At 37.1% G+C, this 26,747-nt stretch overlaps 1 long non-coding RNA gene across 1 annotated transcript in view; it reads right to left on the bottom strand.

Annotated features, from left to right (window-relative positions):
• LOC309643161 overlaps positions 1 to 26,747 on the bottom strand; it is a 468,256-nt gene that overhangs the window by 314,058 nt on the left and 127,451 nt on the right. The gene's annotated exons all lie outside the window — the stretch shown is intronic.

Raw genomic sequence — 26,747 nt, 5'->3', positions numbered from 1 at the left:
TCTGCATTTTTCTTGGATGTTACATCTTATAAGTTGCAAATACTGACTGCAGCAAGTGAGTTTAATACAGAAAAATAATTAGAAAGCATAGCACTGTTGTTCCTGAAGGGGGGCAGCTCTGTTACAAAAAATACATTAAAAAATAAACCTTCTTTTCTTGTGGACTAGAGTCAGTGGTCTTCAGAGCCTGGGGTTTATGCAAATATTTGGATGATTTTTAACTTGTAAGAGAATTGCTAAGTTACAAAATTTATCTCTAAAGAATATTCCCAGAGGCCTCTAACACAACTCATGTCATGCAAATACCGTGAGTTGGACAAAACTATCAGCATATTGCCAAATGTATATAAGCAGTTAGATTAAAAAATACTTACATAAAAATACTTTCTTATTACTAATATCATTTAATTTCAGAGTTCATCCAAGATTTCCAGATCAGTCTCTATAGCCGCCAGTATTGTTAGTACATTTGAGACAATTCACTCCAGTATAATTTGCTCAGAGGTGTTGTCTCAGAAACAAACATTTCCAGTCCACTGGAATTTGTGTGTTGCAAAGTCTTGTCAAAGCTTGGGAGAATAATTGTATCTCCTTGAATGTGAAGCTATTCATTAATTTACTTATAATAATAGTAATAGAACTAACATTGATGAAAATGATGATGATGAACACTACAGTTTTTGAATTTGAATGCTTATATGTACTAGGCTTTGTGTTAAGTGCTTTTTGTGTATTATCTCCTTTATTTGAATCTTTACAATGCCTTATTTATTGAGTAATATTATTTTTAGTTTGTTTAGGAAATATTCATTGAGTGCCTATATACCTCACACTCTTACGTGTTGGAAATTTGGAGGTGAAAAAAATATACAAGTTTCCTGCCTTCATAGAGCATATGTTTTTGGGTTCATTAACACTCTCAATTCAAGAGTTTACATTTTATTATTTATATATCATTAGGTTCCTGAAGCTCTCAAAGATTAGATAAGTTATCCAAGGTTGCACATGGTGTGTGGTTTTTAGCGTCCTTCCCTTTCAGATGTCCTAAGCATCACTTTGCTTACAATTAGTATAGACAATTTTTTTTTTTCTCTATGGGGTATGTGGAAATGGTAAATTTCAAAAAAGCATACCCTATATCTCATAGCCCCTCCCATATTCCTGTATTTATGAATTAGCTTTTGCCTTTGCTTTATTTTTTATTTTAATGTAGTCAAGCTACTTCAACACTAAGTGCGAAACTTGCTGACTAGCTAAATAGATTTTTTAATTCTACACTTAATTTGTGCAACGAAATTATTTTTTAAATCATGACTGATATAAACCTTTTCAAATATTGAGATGAACACATACTTTCCTCTTTCCTTTAAAGTGTTGAATTGAGTCGCATTAATTATTTTCCTAAAGTCAAACTGTCTTTGCTTTGGATGTACCACTACCAAATGATTCAGCTCACATCTCCTAAGTATAAGAATATTATCCTGTAACCACAATATCATTATCAGGCCTTAGAGAACTACCAATAATTCCATAACATCATATAGTATCTAGTCTGTAATTTTTCACATTGTTGCAAATATTTTTCCTTCCCCTCAAGAGCAACTCAAGATTCTTACATTGTCTTTCATTGCTATGTTTTTTTCAATCTAGAAAAATATTTTTCTTGTTTTCTTTTTCTTTCTCTTCAGCTTTTATATTAATACCCAATACTGAGGACCCTGGGTATGCATTTTTAATCATGATACAAACTCACACCCTAGGCCAGAGTCAACTTCCATTCCATAGTGGTTAAGTAGAGTTTTTCTTTTCTCTCCTTTACAGACACTTTAGCTATCTTTGGCTACAATATTTATGTAGAAAGTACTTTTCCAGGTCATTTTGATAATGGGTCTAACTAAAGACTCATTGGTTGTATTTGTGAGTACATTCAAATTGCAGCTCCTAAAGCTTAAATCCAGTGTTGATGATCATGTGAGACTTTTGGTTTGACCTTCTGATCACCAAGGTTTGAGTACCCTCATCTTTGATGAAGCTTTCACGATTTTTCATCTTTGGTTTGCATTCAACCAGATAATTTTTTTACATGTAAGTATTCTATCCAGGGCCTTCCCTGGCTGTCCAGTGGTTAAGACTTCACCTTCCAATGCAGGGGGTGCAGGTTCGATCCCTCGTCAAAGAGCTAAGATCCCACATGCCTTGCAGCCAAACAACCAAAACATAAAACAAGTAATATTATAACAAATTCAATAAAGACTTTAAAAATGGTCCACGTCAAAAAAATCTTTAAAAAAAATTTGTTTAATAAACAAATGTTAATTTGCCATTCTTGTTTTTGTTGACCAAAAAAGTCATTCATCTTTTTTACATGCTAATAGCCTATATTACCCCCACCCCACCTCCGCTGAGGAAAGATTGTATGCAGAACATATGGCTAGTGAATTAAAGTATTATCAACATTGGAGATCTATCAGTGTATTAAAACTTTTACACTACTGTAAGAATTTTGCATTTGTTACAGAATATAAATTTCTCTGAGCTTATAATGATTGTATAGCTTTTTAGCTGAAAGAGAACTTATTTATTTGCCTAATCCCCTAATTTTCCATTGGAGGAAATTGAAGAATGGAAATGTGACTTGTGCTGGGTCACAAAGCTAATTAATGGCCCATAGCAGGAGATGTTCCCAGGATGCTTGACTCCTAATCAAGTGTTCCTTTAAAGGGCAACCTGTACCAGATAATATAAAGTTCAACCCTCATATATATGGTCAATTAATTTATTACAAAGGAGCCGGGAATATACAATTGAGAAAGGACAGTCTCTTCAATAAACAGTGTTAGGAAAACTAGACAGCCACATGCAAAAGACTCAAACTAGATCACTATCTTACATCATATACAAAAATTAATTCAAAATGAATTAAACATTTGAATGTAATACCTGAAGCCATAAATCTCCTAGAAGAACATATAGGCAGTAAGCTCCTTGACATCGGTCTTGGTGATGATTTTTTGGATTTGACACCAAAAGCAAAGGCAACAAAAGCAAAAATAAACAGTGTAACTACAACAAACTAAGAAGCTTCTGCACAGCAAAGGAAACCATCAACAAAATGAAAAGGCAACCTACCAAATGGGAGAAAATATTTGTAAATCATATATCTGATAAGGTTTTAATATCCAAAATATATAAAGAGCTTATACGACTCAGTATCAAAAAAACAATTTGATTGAAAAAATGGGTAGAGAATCTGAATAGACATTCTTCCAAAGAAGACATACAGATAGACAACAGACACATGAAAAGGTGTTCAACATCGCCCATCATCAGGGAAATGCAAATCAAAACCACAATGAGATATCATCTCACACCTGTTAGAATGGCTATTATCAAAAAGACAACAAATAACAAGTGTTGGTGAGCATGTGAAGAAAAGGAGAACTTGTGCACTGTTGGTGGGAATGTAAACTGGGGCAGCCACTATGGAAAACAGAAAGGAGGTCCCTCAAAAAATTAAAAATAGGGCAACCATATGATCCAGCCATTCTACTTCTGGGCATTTATCTGAAGAAAATGAAACTACTAACTTAAAGATATATGCACCCCTAGGTCCATTACAGCATTATTTGCAATAGCCAAAGAAAAACAACCTAAGGGTCCATGGATGGAAGAATGGGTAAAAAAGATTGCCTCTCTGGCTGGCTGGCTGTCTATCTATCTATCTATCTATCTATCTATCTATCTATCTATAAATATAGATAGATTATGGAATATTATTCAGCTCTAAAAAAGAATGGAATCTTTTTTTTTTAACATCTTTATTGGAGTATAATTGCTTTACAATGGTATGTTAGTTTCTGCTTTATAACAAAGTGAATCAGCTATACATATACATATATCCCCATATTTCCTCCCTCTTGTGTCTCCCTCCCTGCCTTCCTATCCCACTGGTGGTCACAAAGCACACCGAGCTGATCTGCCTGTGCTATGCGGCTGCTTCCCACTAGCTATCTATTTTACATTTGGTAGTGTATGTCCATGCCACTCTCTCACTTTGTCCCAGCTTACCCTTCCCACTCCCCGTGTCCTCAAGTCCATTCTGTACGTCTGCACCTTTATTCATGTCCTGCCCCTAGGTTCTTCAGAACCATTTTTTTTTTCAGATTCCATATATGTGTTAGCATATGGTAATTGGTTTTTCTAAAAGAATGGGATCTTGACGTTTGTGAAAACATGGATGGACCTTGAGGACATTCTTTTAGTGAAATAAGGTAGACAGAGAAAGACAAATGCCATGTGGTCTCACTTATATGTGAAATCTAAAAAAAAAAAACAAAAACCCAAAAAAATCAACAAAAAAAAGCAAACTCATAAATACAGAGAACAAGTTAGTGGTTGCCAGAGGCAGGGGTGGGAGGGTGGGCAAAATGGGTGAAGGGAGTCAAAGGTATAAACTTCCAGTTATAAAATAAAAAAGTCAGGGTGTAATGTATAGCATGGTGACTATAGCTAATAATACTGTATTACAAATTTGAAAGATGCTGAGAGAATGGATCTTAAAAGTTCTCATTACAAGAAAAAAAATTCTGTAACTATATGTGCTAACGGATGTCAGCTAAACTTATGTGTGATCACGTTGCAATATATACAAATATTGAGTCATATTGTATACCTAAAAGTAAAATAATATTCTATTTCAATTATATATCAATTTAAAAAGTTCATTCTTTAAAAATTCACTGTTAGCATAGAAATCAAATATAGATGAAAAATATTTCCTTATTTAAACAATGCATCACATTACAAACAATATATTCTACTGGAAGCCTATTAAATGATTCTCTTGCCATATGATGCTACATTGCTTTTTGTGAATTCAGCTCAAGTCCTAAGTAGCTGTGTAACTCAGTCTGTAAAAGCAAGCAGGCATGTCCTTATTCAGTAAGATTCAAAATATTTTATGAGTGAATGGTGTATGATTTATAAGTGCCAGTTAGGGTCTCTCCAGTCCTTGACATGCAATACCACTTTCTTCATCAAGGGTTAGTAAGTACAGGACCCACGTTTCCCTCCTAATTCCCCATTATGTACCTTCTCCCTGACCCAAGGCCCTGACAGCATCACTAATCAGCCTTGACCTTCCTTTTGACTTTGTCTGGATGTAACCTCACCCTCCTTGGCCACCTAGTGCTCCAGGAAATCCGTAAAAATGAAATGGAGTTGGCAAATGAAGTGAAACTTGTTTAGCCTCCTGGTCCTAATCCCTTCTGCTTAACACTCTGGTAGATATTATCTTCTTTTCCCCACCTCATCTCTATTTATCTTAAAATCACAGAAACATTTATTTTAATAGCTTGGACTTAGAATGTACAGACACAAATTAACTTCTTTTTTGACATGAGGATATTACAGAGACTCATCGTGATGCAGTATGGCAATACAATTTTGAATTTCTTGGTTCTTTTTGCTCTTTCCATTGTTATGTCTTCATTTTTCTCGTGATTAGTGATCTGGCAACCAATAGGTCTCCTCTTCCCTTCCATAAATCAGTACAATGTCCAGGGAGAAAGATGCCGCCCCTGGATATTCCCTTTTAGGCACCTATTTACCTATCAGCAGAGTCAGTTTCACAGTTATCTTGGGATTCTGCAACAATTTTCCCAGGTGTTGGGCAGGCAGGAATCATGGCGTATGTGTTAGCACAAGTCCGTAATTGAATCCTTGCCAGTACGGGATTAGGAATAAGCGGCAGCCCTCATTCCATCTGCACGGTCCTCTGACACTTAGACTTCTGCTGAAAGGGAGCAGGTTATTGGGACTTAACTTTCCCCCTCTCAGTTACATTCTTATTTAGAATTAACCTCAATTTCATATTCATTAATGAGCTCGGTGATGCAGCCACTCAAAATATTTCCCTGGAAAGTTGTCAGCGTTAATCATCAGAAATAAAATCGTTGCCACCTCGACATTCTTTATCCAGTGTGAAGCTCATAACCACCTCCTCCTTGCTTGTTATAATGATATCCTTGGGGGTATTTACCAGTTTTACTGAGAAAATACTGGCAGTCATTCACATTTTTCAGTCCTCCCTCGATAACAAACATCATCATAAGCATTATGTTCTCTGTTAAACAATAAAAGTTGTGAATATTGATTTTGATTCACCCAAAATGCTTCTACTGCCCTTTAACAGCTGGTGTGGACAAGGATGGTAAAGTACCTTTTATTACTCTGTCATGTAAGGAGCTCCTCCTTGAAATGCACTATCTTTTGGACAAGTCCAAATGCTTCTTGTTTGTTCCCTTTTATAAGGTATAATTGGAGATACCAGCAATGTTAGTGGTGGCTCCAGAATGGGTTTGAGAAGAGACTGGGTACCACCATTCTGTGTGGAGAGGGCTGGTACTGAGTGTGTTCCTGAGTATTTTGCAGGTTGAGGGCATCTCTTACATCAGAACTTACATCAGTTCACTGTCACATGAAGTGCCTTGTTTTTGTAGCAGACTGACATCAGGGACCGAATAGGACAGGTTTGCAAATGCTGCAGTCATGGACCAATGGAAAAGCTGCAAACTGGCTTGTAGTGGACTGAACAGCAATTCAGAGCTAGGAAGGTGATGTACATCATTAGGGCACAAGGGCCAAATTTTAATAATTTGAGATATTTTATGTCTTCCAAGATAATCCCCCTATCTGCAATTTAAAGGTCTCAGGAATGGAATATGGCCCCTCATTCCTCCTCTCTATGTACTTTTGCTTTCTCTACACTTTTTCTCACTCTAGTATTTTCTTTTTTTTTTTTTGGCCTTGCCATGCAGCTTGCAGGATCTTAGTTCCCCAACCAGGGATCGAACCCATGCCCCCTGCAGTGGAAGCGTGGATCCCTAACCACTGGACCACCAGGGAATTCCCCTCATTCTAGTCTTAACATAGATGCTAGACAACATAACAAAAAGCTTAGACAACTAGGTACTAGACTATGGGGAAAAAAGTTTGTTAAACCCCGGAATTAACTCTTCAGTGTGGTTTACCATCTTGGCAAATCCTATGTTTTAACTTAAAATGGGTAGTTTATATTCTCCAGGAAGAAAAATGCTAAAAGAAACGTTATTTTAGGGTGCACTGCCCTCAGGCACCCCACCAAGCACCCCTGTGCTCGGGAAGTGGAAGCTGTTTTCTGCGGCAGTCCAGCTCTGTCTCAGCTGGCCCTTCTGTTCATGACTCCAAGCACTTCCCTTCCCAAACATCCACAATAGGGGGCAGAAGCTCAGGCTGGGGAGATGTGTGGCCTTCCTCGGACAAGGGAGCACACAGGAATACACTTTACCAAAGGACTAGGATGATTTCTGGCCAGAACTCTGCACTTAGACCAAATGGTTGATTTTTTCTTGTACTGACCTTCTCGGATGTGGCCTTGGCCGCTGCTCCCGAGTTTCACCAGCTTCCTAAGACTCAGACCCTCTTTGCCCTTCTTGATCCACTCCTAAGCTTGAATCTAGACTTTTCTTTGCTGCAGCTCCTGCTAATCATTTCTTCATGGCTGAGGACTCCCCGGCCATTATGAACAATTGACCCTCAAATCAGTGTGATGAATTAATCACTTATTTCTTTCCTAACATCAACCCCCCTTCACCCACCCCACCAAATTAATTAGGATCTAAACCTTACCTGAGAAAGGATAGGGTTTACCAAATCAAGCAAACAGTTAATGTGACTGCATTCTACGCCAGCATCTTGTCATTCATCAAAGACAGCAATTCTTCAGGAAAAGAGTAATCACATCTCTTCCAATATTTTTAATATAAAAGCTAATGCTGTCTTCCTGGCAATTTTAGAGTTCGTGTGAAATGTATTTAAAATTAGAAAACAATATTGAGAGAAAAAGTGACTGCATTCTTATTACTGTCATAAAAATAATAATACTTTTAGTTATGTAGTTTAATGACTCTTAATTCAGATTGTCGTAAACTGCTTTAATTGAGTGCCTATAAAAATATGGAATGTATTTGACAGTGTTTTATTTCTTATTTCTGGTAATATTTTGTGACCATCTGCCAGACTTCAAGCTGCTGCAAGCAAAGGTATTTTGTGTTTCTCAAGATCAACAAAGTATCTTTGCTTCAGAGAGAGTCTAATCCTCCTTGTGGAACTGGCTATACAAATTACCTTATTTTGGGGAAGGACCCTTTCTAAATTTTTTTGTTTATTTCACTGTGCTAATTTCATGCAGTCTAAGTACCAATTACCTTAGAGTGAGCTCCTTTTCTCTTAGTTATTTTTGAAATATTATAATAAAAATTTTATGGAATTGCATACCTCCAAAGAAGGTAAAATGTATTTCTTTCTGATATATTATTTTCCTACTAATGGATATTAACTTCTTTTCTCTAACTTGTCACTTTTATGGTTGACTAATAAAAGTAACAAATTGACTTAATTTGGAGGAACTGTCATGGACAGAGTAATTTGTAAGAATTTTAGAAGAATGAGTTGTCAATTAGGAGTGAGAAGCAGAGAGAAGCATGTATTGGGCCAGAGGAGGAGACTTGGTAATGTTTGGAGGTATTTGATCACTGTGAGTCTAACCAATGTGTGATAGGAGATAGATATTTGCTTCAAGAAATTTCTTTCATTAAGCATAGGAATCTACTGGATAATGTAAGCTTGGAGAAAAAAATGATTATAAATTCATCTGAAAAAAGATGTCCATCTCATACTCTCCAACCAAATATTAATACATTCTAGATTATTTTTAAGTTTGAAAGAAAATAAATAAAATAATTAAAGTACTGGAAGGAAATATAAGTGAGTGATAATACAACCTTATGAAAGCAATGGACTATCTAGGTATGACGACAAAGATTAAAATCATAAGGGAAAGCGTTTGACAATAAGAATTTTTTAAAACTTCCTTTTGGCAAAAATGGCTTAAAAATTACCTAAGAAAATTGTTTGATATATACAGATATAGATATATAGATATAGTGATAAAGGGTTAATATATCCAAACATGATGCACTTATTCCTCCAGGCCTTTATTCCTTTTCCCTCTCCATGAAATGTTCTTCTGTCCTTCTTCACCTGGCTCATTCCCATTTACTCTTCAATTTCAATTTAAGCCTTTCTTCCTTGCGTGGTCTTTTCTGATGGCCTGATTCTCTGACCTCTCTTACCATACTTTCTGTGCCAGGGAATTATTTACCAACCCAGCTGTCTTTTTTAGTGTCCCTCTTCTTTGGTAGACTTGAGGCGCCATAGGGAAGGGGCCATGTTTTATATTCACAGTGGTATCTGCAGCTCCTAACACATATTATCGAGCATATAGTAGGTCTCAATATTATTTGCCATTGGAATGAATGATTTGTTAAAGAGCTTATTATGAACTACTAGATGAACAAGCAATTCAAAAAGAACACACACACAGAAGTGGCCAAACATGAAAACGTGTGCTGCTTCAATAACAATCAAATATTAAATCATATATTTACGTATATATGTCTCTATTTTCTATAATTGTGTATGCATTTTTGTCAGAATACCTAAGAAAATGAATAATGTCAGCAATGTCCTGTAAGGGTGTGATGGCACATGTATCTCGCAAGCCACCTCTGGCAGGAATTTCAACTGGTACAAATTTTCTGTGAAAACAATACTGTTCACACACAAATTTATATTAAGAAAATAATTTGTTTAATTGAGCAAGGATGCATATAAAGCAAAGCTTTGATAGTACTGTTTTACAAAATTAAAGAATCAGAAATAAGCTAAATGTTAATCTGTAAGATACTATTTTTAAAATCTGGGCGCAACCATCCAAATATTGCAGTATTACCAATGCAGCTATGAAAACATACGATATATCTGGCGTTATGGAGATAAAGAAATACCCATGTGAAGAATAATTGAAAAGGAGGCTCTCTATATGTATCTATGTATATGTGTGGATATATGATAGTAGGATCCCATTTTTTTGCAAAATACATTATAGATGCATAAATATTTAAATATTCTGAAGAAAAATTGTGGAAGAGTATACCTACAATATTAGAAGTGCTTATATCTTGGCACTTATTAGCATTACATACTAGTTAATCTGTTGACCTATGATTTCTCTCAATGCAGTAATTTTCGTATAAGTTACAATGTCCCTAAGAAGGGTGAGTAAATAGAAAGATAACCAGACAGATCAACAGAGAGGGATAATGAGGCATGAAGGTACAGACTGATTTTGGGTTCTCGCAAAAGCAGAGCTTGAGAGAAAAAAATTGCATGCAGATGGTTGATTCTGGAAGACCATCCCAGGGAGGAGGCATTAGGAACAAGAGAATGAAAGAGGGAAGGAGATAAAATCCACTAAAGACCATGTTATCAATTTGACCACCACCTCTGGTGACAAGTTGCTTGATTCCATGGACCTTGAAGGTAAGATTGATTGTATCTTCTGTGTGGTGGATGAAAAGTCTGACCTTCATTGCTTCCACTGTGCACGCATATCTCTGTGGAGGTCAGGAACTTAGGGGTCAAGCTCTGCCAGGTGGATGTGACTGAGCTACTTGGAAGGAAATAATGAGAGAAATGCAAGTAATTATTGTAATTGTTAATTTTGGAGTGAACATGGCTGGGATAAAATACTAGCAGTAAAATTGGGCTTAAAAGCATTCCTTTGAGAATATCAGTTACTGGTTGGGAAAATTCCCTTGGCTGTCCACAGCAGTTTCAGCTTTGATTCTGTTTCTGAGGACAGAGAAAGTGCACACGAGGAAAGATGCATTCAGTCTTTCATGAGTTTCTAGCGTGGATCACGAAAGAGTCCAGGAGAGACTTTGGCCCCATTTCAGAAATGGGACCTAAAGAGCAGATACCTGGGTTGGGTCACTAGGGAGTAGGGTCAGCAATGTAAACAGGAGTGTCCTGTTAAACATATCTCTGCCAATTAGGGATTCATTTGTATCCAGAAGATATTTTTAGGTCCTGACCCCCGATAAGGGTATGATAACTGAGATCAACCATACTGAGTGTATTTTTTAATTTAGGATTAAAGGGTAGGGATGTTTTAAGTGCTAGATACTTCCGTTTGGAATATTGAAGTGCCAAAGAGTCTGTGGTCTGGTGACAATTATGTTTCTCTCAACAGTGCCTCACCAACTCTCTCAATGCTGCCGTTTTTGGAATAGAAGAAATTAGAATTCATAAGAATTGTTTTTAGGCATGTGTTCAAGAATCTAAATATAAAAAGTCATTAAATTTTTTTAATCAAGAATTTTTTTTAATATAGCATTGGGATCTCATTTGTTCAGCTGTGGACAGTAACATGTTGCTTATGCCCTGATTACATATGCTTACCTTGAAGAGCAGATCTATTTGCATATAGAAAATGCGAACAGGCATGAATGGGAAATAGTATCATAAGGGAGATCATTTGCATACATAAATGAATGAATCTGAAGTTTAAAAATGAATGAATCTTACCAGGTCCATGCTCTTAGGATTAAAGAAGTTAGTATCACTGAAGTTCTGATTAAATTAGAAGTGTTCTAAAATGTGACTAATTGCCTTTTCCAAAAGAAGAACAATGTGGAAGTGGGTACTTTTTTTCTTTCTTTTTAATTAAGGCATAGTCATTCGTTTCAAGTGTTTTATATTTCATTCAGCATAATTCAGTTAATAGGAACGTGATCCAGAGGTAAGGGAAAATGCTAGGATAATTTGCACAGGGCTGCTCAAACTCTGTTGAAACTGAGCTTCACAGGCCAAGGGACTCATTTAGACCCCTGTTCCCCTATAACTCTCAAAGAAATGTGGAATGCTTAAAGAGACAGAAAGAAGTCTGCTAAGTATTTCTACTTGAAGAGAGAATTTGAATTAAAAGGTATTTACTTCTGCCAGCTTGAATATTTCTTATGTCCTCCAACCCTTTACACATCTTAATTGAGGAAATAGATATCCATTTGTCCAACTGATTACCTCCTTACACTGCCCCAAATACAATTTTTCTCTTCCTAATGAACTAAAATCTTCACCCTAGAGGAAACACTTGTGGTCATCTATCTTTTCCTTTAATTCCATTCCCAACTGGTTTTTTTGTTTGTTTTTCTGACCCTTTCAGCCCATACTAACTCCTATACCCTTCCCTTACAAGTTGTTTTGGTATCTGGGAAATACTACTGAAATATCGAGAAGTTTCCCGACATTCTTCACCTTGCCTTGAAAGTCGGCTGTGACACACTGGATTACCGATCTCAATCTTTCAATCTTTCAGTTAAATGACAGAGCTATTCCCTCACCCATGGGTGCTGCACGTGACCATGTCACTTGCTCTGTCCAATAGAATATGAACAAAATAGTGGTTTGTTTGTTCCAAGCTAAGGCCTCAATGATCCTCCCTGTTCTCCTACTCAAACTCTTGTCATCCACTGATAACTTGCCTCAGGTAGCCACAGATCCAAGGAAAGGGAAGAGATGACTAGAACAGATCAGAACCTAACTCAAAGTCTGGAAGCATATCCAAGTCATCTGTAGGCTCTAGCAGGCAGCCCCCGACAAACCTGTGCGTAAGAAAAGAAAGGCCTTTGCTTGTGAGCCACTGATTTTTAGGGTGGCTTATAATGCAACAGTTACAGTGATAGATGACAAAATTCATTCCTTTTACCGACTGAAATCTAATAACTTCCTTCTACTCTTCTAGCCTCACTTAGGTAAAAAATTGCTAATTTATCTATATCATTTGTAAGGTTATCAAATCCATTCGGATAATTGCAGTCATTCTGTAGTGCAAGCTGACACCATCTATTCAAATTAAACATAAGCCTTCCGTACAACCATGCACTCTTGCCTATCTATCCAAAAGAAAAACACTCACCCAGGCCCGCAGAAGGGCATCTGTGAAATCATTTAAGTATAATTTGTATTGTCAGAAGTTGGATATAATTGGAGTGAAGCCCGCAACAGATCAAAGGGTCTACTGAATCCAAACAGACAAACAGGCAATAAAACTAATCCATAACAAAACAAAAATTCTGTCATCTCTCATTCAAGAGATGAAAGATATCTATAAACCATTGATCCATTTACAGGGCTCATCAAATAATCAGACCATAAAACCAAATCTTCAATCATTGCTGCCACCAATGGGGAATAATAACTTATCCGTCTTTAACAAACCAAAAGCAAAAACAAAACACAAAATCACTCCATGCCCACCCACCATGGAGTATCATGCAGCAATTTGAAGAAAGTCATAATTGTACACATGGCAACAGGCAGAATTTTGAAAACATGATATTGAGTGAAGAAAACGAAATAATGAGATATATAACATAATGGCATTTATGAAAACTAAAAAACATATGTATATTCATGAACACGTAGAAATGGAAAATACCAACATTTTAAAACATCAAAACAATTCTCTGGGAGGGAAGTAAGGGATGGAGTATGAGATATGAACATTACCACAAACAAAAGATAGGACAAGAAGAGAGCTTTGAAGTGACCAAAGACAAGAGTATGCCACAGACCAAGAGTATCATGGAATCAAACCTATCCATCTGAGTTAAAAAAATAAAGTATGTTATAAAGTCTTTCCCCCAAACAGTGTAAAAATAACTATATTATTTTTTCTGATAGTTTTTAAAATGATTGATTTTTTTCATTTTGTCCATTAATATATTTGAACTGGATTGTACTAGATAGTACTGTAAGATTTTGATTTAATTTTGTTTTCTTTCCAAATACCTAAATCTCTCAGTCTTTTATTGAATAATCCTTACTTTTTCCACTGATCTGTAATGCCTCTGTTAACATATATTAAATTATACTATATACTCTGTGAACTCAAGTCTATTTCATCTTTTATTGAATTGTTTTCCTATTTTTTGTACTATTATCCCAATGCTTAAATATTGTTTATCTAATTTTAAAAGGCTTCCCCGGAGATGCTCAATGGATGTACCTGACAGAACTGGATAAACTTCCTCACCGGAGGCGTGGGTGAGTCTCATTATGGTAACTCCAAAGTCATAGTGGAACTTGGCTGATTTTTAAAAAAAATTTAATTTCTCCTCTTCAGTAATTTTCTGTTATGCTGTGTTGTGTTGTGTTTTTGGTTTGTTAAAGACAGATAAGTTGTTATTCCTCACTGGTGGCAGCAGTGATTGGTAATTTGTTTTATGGTCTGATTAGTTGCTGCTCACTGTAAATAGACTAAAGGTTTATTGAGATCTTTTCTTTTGGATGAGAGATGGTGGAGAAACTGTTTTGTTATTCTGATTTGTTGATTGCCTATTTGTCTATTTAAGTTCAAATCGATTACGAATTTTATGACCACTGGTGAGAAAAAAATGTTCTTTAGTATCTAGACTGGTGAATTTTTGTGTTTCTGTATTTATTCTTTGCTAAAATTGGAGAATTGCAATTATAAATATCCTCTATGTCTGTATGTGTGGTGTCTATAATTCAGAATGGCCTTTACCTCTAATTGTGATTCTGTGATGTTTTCCTATTTCTTGAGACAATTAAAGATTTAGATGAAAGAGATCCAGTTTGGGGAGGTATGGATGCAGGCATAGGGGCTTTCCTCAAACTGGGTATCTGATCCAAAGTTGGGGAGAACATTTAGACCCCAGTATAATCTCTCCAGGCAGAAATTACTGAACATGATGAGGTTAACCATATCTTACAACATTTTTTGTTGAGACAATGTAATGTTTGCCTTCTCTCTGCTTTATTGTAACATCAGTGTCACAAATTTGGATGGAAATTTCTCAGATGAATTTTACATGCCTTCCATGTTCAGTTTCTAACAATCACATGAAAGTTATATGTCTGAGGAAGGTGCACAAAGATGTTCATGTAGCATGTCTGAGAATAATAGTTAACATTCACAATTTATTATTACTATTGTTATTATTATTTGTCCAAGAGAAAAAGGACAAAATCTTGAGAAGCTTGCAAGGTGTTTGGATAAATCAGAATTTGACCAGTGGTCACCCGAAACACCCAAAGCAAAAGCACACACAGCCACACACTTTGAGCCTGCACCCAGAAGCAGGTGCACAGTGCACAAGTGTCTGTGTTGTGTTTTACAGAGAGCCTGGAGCTGAGCAAGGATATTTACGTGGCTCAAATAGAAACAAGTAAAATTTTAATTTTAAGCATCCCTTTTCTCTTTCCCTCCCTTTTAGGAGCTATAAATAACAAGCAAATAATTTTTTAAAAATTACCCTCATTTTCTAATTCAGAAAATCTCTTTCCAGCTCAGACCTCCAAAACCAGCTCTGAGACTCTCTGGTCCTAACTTGTACAAAAGCTGGTTAAACTGCTCTGCCCTCCTTTCAGGGCCGTTCTCTCTCCTCCTCTAGTGGCAGCAAGGCTTTTACAGCAGTATAAAGATGCTGTTCCTCTAGTCACACACGTGTTCATCACTCAGGACAAAAGTCAGTTATGGTTTAAGTACCAAATCTCTCTTTTGGTTATATCAGTGCAGTTTGATGTTTATATTTCTGTTTCTCCTTTTCCCCATCTATTCATTTGCTAATTGTTTTCTTTTTCCTTTGTTATTTTTAAACGTTCAATATATCTCAGAAGTGTTTCATATAACTGGTATATAGTTGGATTTAGTTATGTAAATTAATTTGAGCCATATCCCATTACATTTCCATTTTTTCTTTTCTTTCTTTTGTCTGCTTAATTGCCCCTCTACTTTTTTTTTTTTTACTTTTACATGTTTAGTGTATTTCAGAATCGTTTTGTATAATCAGCATTGAGTTGGGTGTAGTTATGTAAACTAATTTGAGTGCTATCCCAATTTATCAAGGTTATGGTCATCTTGTACCCGTTGTGCCTCATTCTTGGATTTTGAGGATAACATTTTTCTACATGATTCAAAACTCTCTAAGCTTTCTCTTTGCTTGTAAGCAAAATTTATAAAACACTTTAAATTCTATGATGCATCACTGCCACAATCCTTCCACTTTCCACGTGAAAACAGCTTTCTTTAGATCCAGATGCAGTAGACCCCCAACCCTTCTATTTCTGACCTTTTTAATGAGAAGGAAAGGCAGTGTACTGTGTACCTAGTGAGAGAGAAGGTAAGGCATCCTGAAGCAGTGACTTCATCTTTCAGCTTTTCATATTTCCTCTACTGGAAGATGGATATAATAATAGTACTGGCCTTATGAGTTTTTTGGTTAGGAATAAATGAGGTAATATATGTAAACTTCTTGGCATAGTGCCTGCCGCATAATAAACAGGAAATACATGTAATTACTATTATTACTGTTTTTATTTTTACTGCAAATGAGCTTTTGCTGGTTTTTAAGAGCCCTCGTGCCCTGGGCTAATACATTCGGAGCATCCTGAGTTGGTAGTGACTTCATTGCTTCTACTTTAGGAATCACCAGTGTGTAGGAGAGACTGCAAGGGGAGGTACAAGCCAGGAGGTTCTACCATAGTTTAGGCAAATCAAGATGACTGGCTCCTTCTCCTTTTCAGGCTTACAAATTCCCAAGTGAAAGGCAACATCGCACTGGTGAAAGAGCAGAACACTTTTAGATTTACTTCCCAGTTTTGTCACTTACCATGTATTGACTTTGGGGAAATAATTTAAATTCAGGCAGCCCAAGCATCCTTATTAAAAGGGGTAACAACAACATGTATCTCCTAAGTTACTTTGGAGTGCTGAAGGAGATAGTGTGTGTGGAGCACTTTCATAATCGTAAAGCACTATTCAAATGTCAGTTATTTAAAGACTTTCAGGAATGTCAAACATAATGCTGTAAACAAAAGCTAAATCAAAGTTCTTGGAAAAGTCGGGTAACAGGGCAAGAAATATTTTTCACATCCCTTTACCCAACCCTCCCCCTCCCATAGAATAACTTCCTGGATGTTTATTTTCCTTCTTAAGATACTTCCCTTCTATCTAATTATGCAGCATTCTACAGTTTCATCAGCTATCAGCAAAATCAAGCTGTCCTTACTTGACTTAGAGTATCATAGAAATGATAAACTAAACAGCTTAGAATAGCACAAACCGGAGAGCGTAATGCAACCGTCTCAAGTTTAGAGAGAGACGGTTAACCATTCTCTGCAGATTGTACAAGTTAACTTTTAGGAGCTGATTAAAACTGCACGTGTTCAATAGTGTCACGGTTTGTATTTCACAGCATTTGTTAAGTTCTCATTACCATGTGACCTTCATATCAACAGTGTAAAACTGTAAATTAAAGAATAACTTTAAAATTGCCTTCAATACTGACCTAAAAAATAAAAAATCTATCAGTTTCCAAGCTTTGAATATAACTTGTATGATTTGAGAATAGTTCATTCCTTAGCTATCTTAATATTTATTCTTTAATAGACATGTCTCCCTAAGGCAAAAAATGTTTATCAAGAATAACATTTTTTAAATGTCAAAAAGGTCATTTTCCTGCTATTTTTTTTTAATGTTCCTCAGAAAAAGCATAATGCACTCTCTCAGACAACTCTCAGGCTTCTATTAATGAACATGATCTTCTCTAAGCCTTGAAGGATGTGATTTCTGATGATATAATCAGAGACATACATTTATATATTTAAAGATCTGAGATGCCCCACCCTCTCCCCAAGGGCTCAGACCATTTTCTATAGATCGTACTCTTTTTTGAAGGAAGGGTTGTCTGAGTTCTGTCTAAGATGTCTCATCTAGTGTAAGAGTCATTTAAACTTAGCTAAGTTAATTTTCATCCACAGAACATCTGAGGGGCTAACTCTCTGATCTGGTTCTATATCTGTCTATATCAGTTCAGTTCTACATCTCTGTTCCCAGCCACAATTCCCCTAACTCCAGAGGCCAGGCTGGTAGAAGATCCTAGGAAGGTCCATCTGTACTGCAATGGACCAGGGTGTCCCTGGTTCAAAAACACACTTCCTACAGATTATAGAGAAAAGCTACTTGCATTCTATGATCATTAAAAAAAAAAATCCAAATTCCTTTTGCATTCCTTATCAGGTGCTCTCTACATTATTTTACCTTAGTGAGGGTGAGTCTGAAGTTTCTAGCTCGTAATAAAAGTGCCTTCCCTCCTTTGGTGTTTTCACAAAGACTGCACGTTCACAGCAGACTTTCATTCTTGACAACTGAACAAATGATCATCTTGCTAATTCCATATTCATGTGTGACTCATGACTCATCCAGCAGTACTGTCAAGCCTCCTTTGTGAGAAGCAACAGCTGCTTTACATTAACCATCTTTACCAAACAGCTTTTCTTTAAAGATGGGCAGAAAAAAATTCCTCTGTCTTAAAACATAGATAGCTTTTCAGGTTTAGAAGACTACGTTTAGTTGAGGAGTCTATATTTTACAATCGGTTTATGAACTCTGACACTCTGTCTCCTTTCTCCCCTCAAAAAAGCTGTGTGGCACAAAGGAGAGCCTGAGAGTCAAGAGGCTTGGTCCCCATTTTTATTTTTTTTGCTCACCACTAGCTGGACATCTTTAGGACCTTTGATTTAATGAGGCATCTGAATGTTTTCCAGGTAAAATAACTGTGAGCCTCATGAAAATGTAAGCTTGTGTTTCTCTCTATAGGCTAAGCACTTTATTTTCTGGTTTTTTATCACATGTCCATGGTTTTTATCTGGCTTTTAATAGACTCTTTGGTCCTCAACAGGTTAATAACTACTGCTCTAGGCAACGATTCTCATAATAGGGTTCAATTTCATGGACTTTTCCATTCTCCCAATCCTCATCCAAAGATGATCAGAATAACAGATCACAACCAAAAGGAAAAGGCTATCTTTTCATTAAAAAAATATGTAAATCCAGACTTCATTGTTGCAGATTTGATTCTGGATTACTCTGAACAAGGCTAAATTTTGAGTCAGTCACTGAGAAGGGAAATTATTTTGAAGATGATATGTTATGCAATTTACTACACTAATGGAAGATTTTCTGTATACTGCTCTTTAGAACAAAGGAGAGGAATCAAGTGCAGGCATAATTATTTATTGTTAATAGCAATAAAAGTGGTTCTTTCTTGTCTCTAAGTGTGTTTCTGCTAGCATGTGGGGCCATCAGGAAATCCAGACTTTGCCCTTCAGTGAGGAGAGTTGGTTGTTTCTGCCACCCTCCCTTATGGCTCTGTCTGATGAGGGTCTTTAAATGGTCACGTGTCCTAATCTACATGTCCCTGCTGGAGGTCTCACAGGATGCTTTGGAAGTACTTAGCATCCTTTCCTTAGTACTTTCTGCCTCATCAGTGTTCCCCAGATTATGATAGATACATATGAAATGTCACTCGCATCTCACGGAAGAACTGAGTGTTTTGTTGTTATTGTTAACCGAGAAATACAAGGAGAAGAATTGAGCCTGGAACTTTAACAAATTTACTTCCTTTCCTCACACTAGGATTGGGTTCCTTTTTCCACTTTAGAATTAACATATTCCTTCCACCTGGATCTTTAAATGTCCCTCCACCCCCATTCTTTTCCCAGAAGTGTCTTTAAGCTTTCCAGTGCCATGCTCTCTCTGCTTCCTTCGACCATTTATTCCTCTTTGCAGAAAGAAGATTTCTTTAAACCCCTCTGTGTCCCTTCAATGCTTAGGCTTCAGCACATGCTGATCACAGCTCTTCCTCTGGAGGTGTTGCTCCTTGAATTTTCTCCTGATCATTAGCAGTCTATTTATCATTCCACATGGATGGCTAATAGGTACCTCGGTCCTAAGATGCTCCAAACAGACCTCTTGATCTTCTTTCCCAAACCTGCTCTTCCCTCAGTCTTTCCCCACTGCCTTCTTGTCTCCCTCACTAATTCTCTGCACTTACCACCTACTCCTCTTCCCTTGGCTCACTCCTGTGGCCACACTGGCCTCCTTGCTGTTCCTCCAACACAGAACACACTACCAGACACACTGGAGACCCTTGCTTCTGCTTGAAAGGCAACCCTCCAGGCTTTTCATGGTTTGTTTCTGTACACCCTCCAGGTCTGCTCAAAGGTATCTTCTAGGTTCACACTTCCCAGGATGCAATGTTTAACATGACAGTTCCTCTGTCTGTTTCTCTTGTCCCCTTCTCTGCTTTATTTCTCTCTGTAGCACTTATTTCCAAGAGTCATAATATATATTTTATCTATACCTTTGTGAACTGTGTCCCTACAATCCAACTAAAATGTAACCTCCATGAGGGCAGGGATTTTTTTTGTCCACTGCACCTGGCAGAGTGCTTGTCATATTTTAGGTTCTCTGTAAGTATTTTTGAATGAAGTTGTGAAAGAATGAAACTACAATTTAGGTCTACCTTGGGAGTGTAGACTCTAATCTTAATGGGAAACCGACCATTTATGGATAGATTTCTTTGTGTTTTAGTGAAGCAAAATCCTTTATCAGACATTTACAGCTGTCTCAGCCAAACTAAAGAAACACCCAAGCTTGGGACCATGCACAAAGGTTTTAGCCTAGGACTGGAGTGGCAAATGTATTTGCTTACATGGCAACTTGTGTTTGAAGGCATCCAGAGAAACTCCTGGTGTAGGGGCAGGCACACTATGATTGTACCTGGGTTAAGAAATGGGGACAGTTGGTTGTGTTGGGTTTTATATTAGATTCTAATTATTCTAATGATAATATCAAATACAAAAACAGTTGAGAATAAAAGATAATACGAAGGCTCAGTGCCATTTGGTCTCAATGGCATTTTATTGATTTTCTCAATAAACCATTTTTATAGGAGTCCAGGACTGAGATGAACTAAAAAGAAAAATGATGAAAACTTATTACCTGTGTCAGAAAAAAAATCACACCCAGATTTTCTGCTTTTTGGTGATATTCCAAGGTCAGCACAATTTATCCTTATAATAATTATGTGACAAAAATGATACTTGATGACAAAAAACTAAGGTAATAAAATGGTAAAAAAAAAAAAAAAAAGAGTATTTGTTCCTTAGGGGTAAATGGCTGCCTGTGATTGGAAACAAAAGATGGGTGCTATGATATTTATAGTGGTTTCATCTAGTTTAGTGGAATCAGTTTGTAGTATCAAGCAGATACGTTTTGAATAGAGGCAAAAGTTGATTTCATGTGCAGACTTACATCTTCTCTGCTCAATATCCAGCCTCCGAATCGTGACTGGGAATTAAATGTCCACAAGGCATGTAAAAAAGTTCTGGCTTTGCCATATTGATAATTCATCTTGTTGCAGGAAGGGGGACCCCTTCCAGGGCCCGAGAGTGGGCTCTTGTCTAACACTTGGAAATGAATTGTCCGAGGAGACACACGTGCTGATAAAGCCAAAGACTTTATTGGGAAGGGGTGCCTGGGCAGAGAGCAGCAGAGTAAGGGAACCCAGGGGAATTGCTCTGCCGTCTGGCTCGCAGTCTCGGGTTTTATGGTGATGGGGTTAGTTTCCGGGTTGTCTCTGGCCAATCAGTCTGATGCAGGGTCCTTCCTGGTGGCACACGCAGCTGCTCAGCCAAGGTGGATTCCAGTGAGAAGGATTCTGGGAGTTTGGTAGGACATGTGGACTGGAGTCTTCTGTCTCTTTTTGACCTTTCCCAAATTCTTCCGGTTAGTGGTAGCTTGTTAGTTCTGCGTTCCTTACCAGGACCTCTTATTGTCAGGTAACTCATGCAGGTGGTTACTATGGTGCCTAGCCAGGGCAGTGGTTTCAGTCAGTGGTTCCCCTAACAATTTCATTCTCAATCCTGATTAGGAAGACCTGAGAAAAGCTTTTCCTGGCTTCTCATGGAAGGGATTTTACCCTTGCACCCAGAGAGCTGCATCTCTTAAGCCGTGAGTGAACTCATATGGTGAAACAGCTGTACTTGGCTACCCACCTTTGGCTTTTGGTCAGTGCAAGTCATTGTATATCTCATCCAATGTCCTCACCTTTACTTTTCTATCTAATGAGGCCAAGCTAACTTGCTGGAGAGGGTATCATTCTTTTTCCAAATTTGTGAAGGATTGCCTCTTGGCACATGTAATTCATTTTTGTCTTCTCTCCTTTCACCATTTTGTTTTATCTTGGCAGGAGAACTTTCTGCTATACACACAATTCCACTTGGAAAAATAGATTGAATCAAGCAAAACAAAACAAAAATAACGTTGTCTTACTCATTTCACTTCCTCTCTCTTAAGTAGCCTGGCTTCCATGTGAAGATATTGCTTAATTCCTACACCCTTATTTTACATTTGCATGCAGACTATTAACACACCTTTTTCCTTTTATTGTATCGTCCTAGTTAAACTGTTCTTTTCTTGAGAAAGAAATGATCTTTTATTGTTTGTTTGCGTAGGCACTGTTCTAATAATTTAACATGGGCATTTACTTTTTCCTTTTTCTCACTATTAAAACTGTGAGGTAGAAATTATTATTCCCATTTTACAGATGGGGAATGGAAGATCAAGAGGTTAGCTAATTTGCTCAACAACACAGAGTTAGTAAGTCCCGCATCAGGGATTTAAACAAAAGTCTATGTTTCTTAACATTACCATGCAGCCAGTTTCAATGGAAACATCAGTTAATCTAATGGCTTTTAGGAAAGACTACAAATGAGACTAAAAGACAGTAGAATGACTTAAATCCTTTCAGTTTTACTTTCTAAATAAATTTTCAATCCAGCTTATCTCCATTCCTATCACCATTACTCTCATTCTAATTCCTTCTTAATGGGGCTTTATGTTTTGTCTTTTTCGGTCAAATTTGCTCTTCCCACAGATACTAGACATATCCTTCAAATGTAAATCTGATAGTATTATTCCCTTCCTTAAAATTCTCTGGTAATTTCCCTTCACCTACACTAGCAGTTTTCAAACTGTTGTTGCACACAGGTGCTTTAGGGAGTCTGCAATTGCTCGATGACAATTTTAGTTTAAAATAGTTTTAATGTTCTATACATTTTAAAAGATCAAAGTGTTGTAATAAAATTTATTTTTAACCCCTTGAAGTTGGTGTAGGATTAAGGGTCAGGCTACCACATAGCTGTTCATGATGCCTGCATATTAAGGGACACTAAAACTTCCCTAGTAAGAATAGGAGCTCTGTGATGCCAGTACACTTGGATTTCTATGAGAGACCCTTTACATCATCAGCAAAATGTAAATGTGTTCTTCTTCCTCCAAAGTATTTAGTGCTCTAATACAAAACAAGGTAAATCAATAACAACAACAACAACAACAAAACCTACAGTTTTCACTGATACTGACCTATCTTAAATACTTTACAACTGCAAGGCTCAGTTCATGACCCAATCAAGTCCTGCTGCAAATTGTCATAACTGATCAAATATTCTGAATTATCAGTCCTTTTTTGTGGATAGGGAGCATTCTTTAATTTTTAGAGATAGCTGAGGTCTATAGGTTTCTAATCCTTGAACTGTGCCCCACCATAGAAAGTCTTATCAATAAAATGAAAGTGAGTCTTGGACTGCCACATGTAAAACCATCTATTAGCAAGAAATTACAAAAAGTTGTACTATCACTTCTGAAGACTTGAAGTCTCTGCTCTCTATCCTCACACTTTACATAAAACGTTCACTCAAGGCAGATGTGACAACATTATAGCAGCAAAATTCAGCTAAAGTTTAGATTAGGGAGAGGAACTATTTCTCTGATTAATTTGCTACAGACAGGTCTACTTCTGAATTCTAAGTCCAGGGCTCTGATCCATAAAGCGTAGGACACTGGGATCAATGGATTCTTGAAAGGGTGGAATCTTAAAAATTTCTAGTTAATGACATATCTTGGAAAATGTTAAGATCTGGTATGCCAATTAACACATCCTCATAGTGGATAAAGACAGTGTTAGCACTTACGGTAGCTATGTTTGGATTGTGCGTTTCTGAATAATAGGCTTTTATACCATAACTAAAACTGGAGTTGTTAACTAACCACCTCTGAGATACAGAGTAAAACTCAACCTGAACACCAGCCCCCTAAAATGAATAAGTGGGATCCAGAAAATCCGTGTGTGTAATATGGAGGTGATCTTGGGGTGTGGGACCTAAGGAATACGTGGGATGCTGCCTGATCCTCCGAATAGAAAGAAATATTGTCCAATATCAGAACAAGGGCTGGACAAAGGATGGGAGGCAATCACTGGTCAATTCATACTTAAATGGGAGTTTTCATGGGATATTTTATTTTATATATCAAACTATGTTGAGGTATTACAAGATAAATTACAAACCACATAAGGCGACCTTACTACCAATCAAATGAAATTCCTGCCAAGACTCCCCTGAAGTTGACTGTCCCAGTAACCATGAGCTCTAACCTAAGTAATCTGTTGCCCACTAGTCCTTATTTTGATATTTATTTATTTGGGAAAAATAAAATTTATTTTTATGGGAACAAGTGATTTATTATCTCTAAAATTTAATAATCTTTAATATATTTTAGGAAAATGTTTGAATTGGAAAATTACAAAAGAATATCAAAGAGAAAATAAGAATAATAGGATAGTAGGAAATGTATTTTCACATAAGTGGCAGAAAAACATTAATTATATTTTAAAGAAAATTTTGAGAATTATTAGTCACTGTTCTTCATGAATATGAGCAACCATTGTTATCTAGTAGGGAGTGATGAACAACCTGAAAAATAATTCCAAAAGTTATTTTCGATGTACACAAATTCTTTATTTTTCATCAAATGTAGTTGGTATTAACTTTAGTCCATAGATCCTCAGGAGAAATGTAGCTTATAGGCTACAAACAGAGACTCAGGAGGCAGGCTGTCTGGATTTGAAACGTGGTTCTGTTCTTTATTTGCTGTATGATTCCATTATTTAATCTCACTGTTTCTCGATCCCTCATGCATAGAATAGGGGTAATACTAGTACAGTCAACCCTTGAATAATGCAGGTTTGAAGTGCAGGATGCACTTATATGCGGATATTTTTCAATAGTAAGTACTATGTATGTAGTACTGTATGTACTGTATGTACTACAATTCGTGTATGTGGAGGAACATCTGTTACAGAGGGCTGACTATAAATTATGCTTGGATTAAACCCCTCCTTGTTCAAGGTCAACTGTAACTATTCTGTGGGTTGATGTGAGGATACAGTGACCTGAATGTGTAAAGTGATATGACTATTGCCTGGCCCACAGTAAATGTTTGAAATTAAGATTGTTTTTTCAACATCTAAACTCTATTCTATGCTTTGATTACTTATCCACCAAATTGCCCTCTCTAGAAAGGTTCAAGAGTCTTATAGAGTATACTGAAGTTTCAAGGAACAAGTACTTCTGAAACTCAGTCCCTCTTGGTAATAGCTGGTATGTAGTCAGAATAACAGTGTCCCAGGAAATTAGCTGTTTCTCTTCCTTTGCACCAACCTCAGGCATTTTTCCATTGTGGCCAGAGAAAAGGTCACCTAAATGCCAAACTTCTTAGGTTACCAATCAACTATTTCTCTGTGATGTCCAGTGAATTCCCTAGGATATTGTGGAAAGAAAACGTTGAGACCCTACTATTCATAGAATACGTAATATTCCCATTCCCTTCTGAGTTTCGAGGGAAATCCTCTGGGATCTCTCTCCTCCATGATTGACTGACATCTACCTTCTGAACCCTGGGCACGGTCTCATTCCCTGTCAGCCACCATTTCTTACCCTCTACTACAGAAGCTCGGGGGAAACAGCCTCCTGCTGCCCATCCTCTGAGAGCCAGGAATGGGCTCAGGACCTGAGCTCAGCTAAAAACACATTCATGCCTGGGGTGGGTGGGGAATCACCCACAACAGCTGCTGCCATGTTCCGCAGTGGAGAGAAGGGTGTCCTGCAGTGAATGAATGCATCCTGGGCAGACTGTTCCTGCTGAAGGTAGAGTTGCCCTTTTTCCTTATTTTGGAACTTTAAGGTTTGTCTTTGTTTCTGTGCGTTTTCTAGGCTGGGTTTTCCACCCTCTTGTCAATTCTGGGAACCCCCATGCCTTCCAGTAATTTCTTCCTTTTGCTTAAATACCTAGATTTGGATTTTCTTACTTGCTAATAAAAAATTTCGGATACAAAGAAACACATTATTTCCTGAATGAAAACCAACTTCCAAATGCCCCCACCACTGCCATTAATAAATGTCAAGCAAGTATTTAAAGGTTATTGGTGAAAGGCTACCAAATCCTTGGCCTGTCCTGGGGGCTAACCTGAATGACTGACCCCTGGTCAGCTTATTACCTGTGCTTCAGGTTTGCTAGTGTTCAAGCTGGCTCTTTTTCCATTCAGATCCCAGAATAATGCTTCTTTTGCCGCTTCTGTCTAATAAAAGTTGTTGATTGACTATTTGCAAACTTTTATCTCTATGATTTAAGACTTTTTTTGGCTAATATACAACTAAAATTAAATTTAGAAATAAATTATATGCTAAGGATGAGACTTTGGGGGTTTATTGGATTGGCCTCATTGCACTTAATGCCTGACTATAAACTGATGTCACCAACTGTAGCTTGTATAATTATGCTAATAAGACGCTGTGTTTTCATCTTTTTATATATTAGATATCCAGGTAGATATTATTTGAATAAAGGGTTATTCTACTTCAAAAGATTGAAAAGCAATGCCCTGCAGAATATGGCATTTACCATAATTGGTAATTGGTACCAATAATTCCAAATTATTTACCATAGGGTTATAAGGCCCTCTGTGATCTGGGCCCAACTCACCTCTTTGTCCTCATTTCTGTCTATGTAATGACTCATTTTGTAAACATTCTGACAACCGCTAAGCTTGTAGGCCTACTTCTTCCCTCCTACACAATGTATTGTTTTTGCCTCCTGT

The sequence above is a fragment of the Balaenoptera physalus genome, assembly GCF_965194825.1.
Source record: "Balaenoptera physalus genome assembly, chromosome: 14".
In the NCBI taxonomy this organism is placed as follows: Eukaryota; Metazoa; Chordata; class Mammalia; order Artiodactyla; family Balaenopteridae; genus Balaenoptera; species Balaenoptera physalus.
Note: the sequence above shows the minus strand (reverse complement) of the source record. Positions and strands in the feature narration are given on the sequence as shown.